Source organism: Lepisma saccharinum, chromosome 6 (assembly GCF_977018435.1).
Source record: "Lepisma saccharinum chromosome 6, izLepSacc3.1, whole genome shotgun sequence".
NCBI classification, from domain to species: Eukaryota; Metazoa; Arthropoda; class Insecta; order Zygentoma; family Lepismatidae; genus Lepisma; species Lepisma saccharinum.
This window is the reverse complement of record NC_139234.1, coordinates 40,513,555-40,521,158: the sequence shown is the minus strand read 5'-3', so window position 1 is coordinate 40,521,158 and position 7,604 is coordinate 40,513,555.

Here is a 7,604-nt window from a genome sequence, read left to right as displayed (position 1 = left end):
ATCTTCTAACTCTATATTGGTGACTTTTGGTTTGTTGTCAGCATTTGTTATTGATAAGGTAGGGTAGTGGTGTGCTTGTGGTTGTAGCCAATATTTAATCTTGATTAGTTTGAGTGTGCCCCCAACAAAAAATTGGTAATAAAATTGTGCAGGGGACAGCTTATACAGTTTACCACCTGGTGTAAATGGTTAATCATATTCATTGTTGGGGATACTGTTCAATTCAAGAATTACTGTATGCTTAGGATTCTCGATTAGGCCAGTTATTTCTCTTTCTGCCGTAAGCAATCTATTTGTTACAGATTCAAGATGCTCATTGATAGTCCTAACAATCTCATCGTGGCCTGGTTTAATTCTTATGTCCACAGCAAGTTTTTTGTATTGTTGCACAATTTCTTGAAGTTGGGTGGCAAAAACAGACAGGGCATTTGCTTGATTGGATTCCATGGTCCCTAGTTGTTGCTTGATGTTGGCTACAATTTGCTGTAGATTTTCAACAACTGCCAATTTAGAACTTTGGGCAGTAAGATCATGGACTTGTCTTCTGATATCCTCAAACAAAGCACAAAGTTCATTAATATGTTGATTAGTTGGTAGAGCGGCCACTGTCTGAGTAAGCTGTTTGATCTCTGTCTGGATATTCTTGATATCTTCTGATTTTAGTATGCGATTTACTGCTCTTTTAATATTTTTAAGTTCCTGAGATGTAGGCAGATTAGATACAGTATTCTGCAAAGATTCAAGTGATAATTTCACACTATTTAATTCACTAGCGTCAGCCACACTACGCATAGCATCTTGGAGCAGGGTTATGTCTGCCTGAGTAGGTGTCGATTGTTGTAAAATTTCAAGTTTTGTTTGGATATCATCGATCAAGTGATGAAAATAAGATAGCTCAGATTCGGTGTTGAGGTTTTCAAGTTTGGTAATCTGTTGCTGGACACTAACAAGAGTGTCTACAATACCAGGCAAGCGGGATTCTAGAGTTTCTTGTACATTTGTCAGATCACTTTGTACTGCTGCTATGGTACCCTCAAGGTGAGTTATGGTACTCTGAATTTTTCCAAAATCTTCATATATTTCAAGTTGCAGCTTGATGTTGGCAACATTACGAGTTATAGCACTTAGAGCATCAGAAGATGGTAAGTTGTTCATAAAATTCTCAAGTGTCTAAATTTTTTCTTTAACCACGGCTATGGCATTGTTCAAGGGGTCCAGATTAGGTATCTGTAGTGATTGAATTTGTTCTTTTAGAGTAGAAATTACTAGATCAAAATCTTCTTGTGATTTTATGCTTTTGACAATTGTTTGGAGCTGTGTCTGGACACTACCAATCTGCTCTTCTAGTTGTTGTTTTAATTGTTCAGAGTTGGTATTCTGAGTCTTAAATTTGGCTTGAAGAGTTGCTACAGCTTCCTCTAAATTTTGAAAATTATCCAGTGTTGCCAAATCAGTATATTTTTGAAGCAATAATTTAAGTTCTGAATCAATTTTAAGAAGAGGGTGCATGCATTGTGATTGTAAATTTGTAATTTAGAGTTGAAGACTGGCATTAAGTGTGCTTTGTAAAACTTGTAAATCACTTCTTAATTTTTTCACTCTGACATCAAGCATCAGAATCTCATCACTGTGATCTTCATGTCTTGTATGGCCAAATATATCATTAGGCATTTTTATTTTTATTTTATTTTAGGGGTTATTTATTATTGAATATCTAATTCTTAATTCTATAAAAAAAGGTATAAGTTTGTCATAATATCCCGGGACCTCAATATATAAACAGTCACCGGCAGAGACAGTACATACGGTGCCAGAAATCATATTTGAGTGCTTAATTCTATAAATATTTCTCCCTACAGAAACCTTGACATCACCCTCGGGAGTTGTAATAAATTGTAATTGACCACCTATAGGTAATTGGTAATGGTTTAAATTATTGTTAAATATGTATAATGTTTTACCTGTTTTATCATCAACATCTGTAAGTATGCTGTTCAGATGAATAATTAGCAAACCAGTTAGTTTAGATATTATATCAGGAGAGGGTGCTGGTGTCGGCGAATCCATAATAGTTTTTTTTTAAATCCAAATAAATTCATTGGCATGTTTTATTTATTTTAAATTATGCTCTGTGATTGGGCATTGATTGCCACTTCTCAAGTCACAATGCCCCCACGGTAGAGTATGTATGCCACATGATAAAATACATCTCTTATCGTCATGTGGGTCTAGAACCACTTTTCTTACAATATTTGTGGTCAACAAATGATCCACACTCTGAATTCTATTTTCTGATGTTTTAATTAACCTATCTGATTTAAGACAATCTTCGTAATCTTTAAATTCAAGCTCTTTATCTACAATTACTCTACCAACGCCCTTAGCTTTTTTGGCAACAGCACCACTACATGTTTTAAAACTATACATTTTAGCTCTTAACCCAGCAAATCCTACAATAACATCGCCAAGTGTCTCATCTTTTAACTTGCCAGGTACCTTTTTGTTGTGGGGGTGAATATTCAGATGGCCTGGCAATTCACTGGTATCAAAATATTTAATTAATTCAGGATGTGATATATCTTAATAAACATCTTCTGTTTGAATATGAAGAATAAAACTATCTGTGTCCATATACATTAATTTTATACTATTACCATAAAAAGGTTTCAACACATCATAATATAGTTTTAACATATGTAATTTCGCCAATTCTAATATCACCGCCCCTACATAAATAGGTTTATCAAACTTAATTTTTGTTTTTTTCATATTAAAAAGCGCCATATTGTCATCATAAATTCTTCTATAATTAAAATTCGGCTTTGCCACTAATTTTTTGCTCCGGCTGGGGTCGGTAACTAATTTAACATCGCTATGCTTTCTAACATTTTCTATAGTTTTGCCATACACTGAATTGACCATTAATTTAAACAATGTTTTATCAAATTGGCTCACTGCAGATGTTCGAAGCTCGCTGTTCGTATCAATATATGGTTTTAACCATCTTGAGTGCCTAAACCTCAACACTTTGCCAATCTTAGTTACTTTAACACCATGACGCATCAAAAACTGAAGGTTTTTGTAATATATTACATAATCCTGTTTTGATTCCAAAGTCATCATCAATTTCTTTTGTTTAGAATTAGGTGAACACTTAAATTCAGAAATTGGGGGCAAATCAGAAAACTTATTGTGTAAATCTTCAGGAATTGTCAGATCAACCTCTAAGAATAGACCATAGTGACTGTCATCAAAATCCTGAAGATTTTCAATACTAAAATTTTCAACCCACTCAAGTCCTGCATATGGCAATTTACCCATCATAGCATACCCATACAAATTATTGGCATCCACATAAAGTATATAATTTGATGGCAATTCTGGATCATAATTAGAAATATATTTGTTATTAGCTCTGGCATATCTCTGAGAACATTGCACCATCCCTCCTCTTATACACTGTTCCATAAATAGATACATATCTTGATCTTGGATTAAATTTAACTCCATTTTAGTATTTAAAAACATTGCAGACCATGCTAGCCCTGGAGCACTATAGAAATAAATTGGATCTAGCTTATAATTTTTTAATTTTTTATTGAAGATTTTCTAAATGCCTGAAGTATATCGGCTAAAAGAGTTTCATCTAGTTTTAAATATGCCTTATGATAATCACCAAGTGTCTGGCATTTTAAATTTGTCCACATTAACTGAGCATGGTGATAATCTTCATCAGTGATTTCGGATGCCCTGAGTTTACTATAGAATGCTTTTTGTGGTGGCAGAGAACACTCATCAAATTTAGAAAAATCAGTAACATAGTCATATGGATATACACCTTTTCGCCTAATTAATTTCAAGTCCTGATTTGGAAACATGGCACAAGTAATTTTAAATTGATCATCTGATAATTGACTGGCCAGAGTAGCCAAGCTAGCCGACAGAATTCTATATGAATCAAGAAATCTTAAGTGAATGCAAACACTATTAACTTTAATTATCTTGCTAATAGATATATATTTCTCATCATTTTCTGCTAAAATATTTAAATTCTGCTTGTCAAACCCCTCATACCTAATCAAGTGATGAAAATCATAATTGGATGCACCATGGCAAAATATCGGGACAAATTTTGGTCTCTGGATCTTAATATTACAGTTATTACACAGAGCCATTAAAAATTTACCATTTGTATGGGAATGGTGTTTCACCTTGATATTTGTATCTGAAAATTTAAAATCACATACCAGACATTTTTCTGTATTATTGAAATTTTGAAACTGTTCTTTTGTTAAAGGCATCATAGGTCTTGATTTTAATAAGATATTAGATGCTATGTCATGGCACTCATTTTCTATTCTATGTGCAAATTCTTTGATAGCATTTGGTCCCATATATAATTGTGGTTCACTAGCTACACCATCCCGTATAACTATATAACAAAAACTAGAAGGTTCATGTAACTGATATGATGTACTTGAAGATTCCTCAGGATCTGGGCTACAGAATGCAAGAGGTTTCAGATTTGACTCAAAATCACAAACTATATATGCTGGGTGTTCCAACAAAGCTTCAAATTTTTTGAATTTGGCATTTTCACTTGGCATAGGCATAATCATATGAACAGGTTTATGATTCCCACAATATTTTAAATGTTCAACTAACTTGTTTTTAGCAATTTCTGTGTTACGTTCACTAATCCCATTTACTATTTTTTTACCATCAAATACAGTTAAACATCTTCGGCACAACTTAAATATTGTATTAGATTTATTTATTTGTTTTCTTACTAAAGCTTCAAGATTGCGTATCAAAGTGTAATGGTATGTGCCATCTCCTTCAATTAAAAGCAAATCAATCGGAATAGCCAAATTATCATCAAGTGCACTAATTCTCAGAGGTTCTATCAAGCAATTCCCAGCACCAGTGGAACAAATAAATACATTAATAGATAATGGTTTACCATTGATATCTCTGGCCTTTTTTTCAAATTTATCAATATTTTGAACAGACATTGGATATTCTAAGCCCTCCATTGCGTCATCAAAATCGTGTTCATATTTTTTATAATTACTTATTCTTTTTGGATTATCTGAAACTGGATACAAAGCAGCTAAAATACACCACAAAAAGCATTTCTCATCATTATTTTCTAGATTAATCACGGCTCTTTTGTTTTTAATATTAGCAGGTAATGGCACATATGTCGAACCTTGTAGTGGGTTAAATTTAGAAATATTAATATATAACTTGTGTGGAGATCCACATAAACTCCATCCGGATTCTATTGCGGCAAATTCAGAGTGTTTAATAATTAATTGCTCCATCAAACTACTTATTATTTCGTCTAAATTTGTATTTGAATATATAACTACAGTTTCTGTTATGTGGGGGTGTGTAAATTTCGTTCCATTTGGCTTCTTATATTGTACAAATAATTTGAAAGACAGTTTATAAGAGTTATTTTGTACATTTAGAATAGCTTGCATATCAGGATTTATATTGTTTAAAAAATTCTCAATATCACATTTTGGAGCTGATATAAAACGGTAATCACTTAGTTGGCTATTAAAACTACTATGAATAGGTGTATAGCGAAGCTGCTTTGGTGGTTTATAATTAATAGGGGTTTCAAGTTTTCTTTTTAGACCAGATGAAGATGTAGATGGCTGTGATAAAGTAGAAAACTGTGCAGAACAATTATTTTTATGTTTATATAAGAAATATTCCAGACTATATTTTCTATGACATTTAGGGCAAATTTTTGTGGGAGTTCTGCATTTGTCGGGATTACAATTCTTTTGGTGCCTAGCCCAATTATGGCTAGAAATATTCGTATTGCATTGATCACAATATTTTTGATTTGGCATTTTTGTTATTAGTTATAAAATTTCTTGGGATTCAAATTAAATCTCTATATTTAATATAAAATATGAATTGGGTTCAGCAGTGTACTTTGTATAATTATTGTATATATTTAATATGTTAATACTATTAATTTTTATCCTAGGTTTATTATATCAGATTTCTCGGGATTCAAATCAAAATTTTATACTTAATAAAACTATCGCAAATTATAATGTCAATGGCTTACGTGCACGAAGGTGGAATAAGTATTGATCGACAGAAAAACAGTGACCTTTCTCAATTGCGTGTTAGTACAGGCACGTCGGTGGCAGTGACCCAATAGCGTGTGCTATGTATTGATCTTGTAAAACACACGGAAACAGATTCCAACAGCTGCAGGCCAAAACTCTAAATATAAACTAATTACAACTAGATGTAACAAATATCAGACTTTTTTATACAAAATATAAGATGATTGTTCAGTATACTAGAAATATGTTTAATATAAATAATAAGAAAATCACTATATCAAACCAAACAGAGGTATCATATGAGGAGCACTGGAACAACACTTCTGTACACTTCAACTATTCTGACAATATTAACTGATTTGTAATGCAAGAACTCTTGAAATAGCCTAAGCGCAGACCGCATCTGAAACAGTGAACCACCCATGATGTCATAACCAACCAATCAGAAAACAATCTAATAATTTGTTGCATAATATTGAATAATAATTTGTTTGCACAACATGATGCAATAGAAGTAAGCAGAAGTAGACGTGTGTGTGTATGTCTGGGTAAGTATGTGTGGGTGTGTGTGGGGGGTAGGGTGGGTGGGTGTGGGTGGGTGTGGGTGTGGCTCATAAGAGCATCTTGGATTAGTTTTAAGTGATGCCAAAACAATATCGAGAAAAGCCATATTTTTAACAAATTTATAAACAGCAATTTTAGCAAATTTAGGTTTAAACACATCAATTTGAGGGGGTCCTCTTTTCTCGGAAGCTTTTTTTTTACAAAAATCGTAGGTTTTACACAGTAACAATAAAATTTTATAGACATTTTGCCTTAGTTTTAAGTATTTCTATACAGTCAAAACACCTCTTCATTTATCGATTTTATAATATGTACTTTCCCACTACTTCCGCAACTGACCTGACCCGGCATTAGTGCGGCGGGGGATTAAAAACATCCATCTGTCTACCACCACCAGCTTCAAGCAAGAATTGGCAATTAATGTTTTATTTCCCACAGCGCATTCATTACCCATGCCTTTGATCTTGCCATATGCTTCCCAGGAGGGTGGTTTTTTTTCCAGTGTTTCTAGGAAAATCTAGGAACTTCCTGTGCTGGTCTCCCATTCTGTCACAAGGAAGTGTGAAGAAACTTTTAAAAAGTACAAATGATGAGATGAGCTGTTGCCTTTGCCCGCTCTTCTAGCCATTGAAAATCTTTGGTATCGGATGGTATCGGTAAAAGAAAATCAACCGATAGTCGGCTCAGCCCTAGTTTTAAGTCTTCTTTATGCACAGATAGGCTAATCGGGAGAGGTCCTGCAGTTTAAACTGAGCTCCAAATCACTTGATGCTTACACACTTTGATTATAAGTCGTCGACGAACCATTGGGGAGACATGAAATTAGCAAACTGAAAATTGTTTCATTTAGTTGGAGCCGCACATTATGGTTCTCGCATAGCGAGGGGTAATCCAAAGATGGCGGCGATGTGCATTCTGATCTGAGCGTGAAGATCGATCATT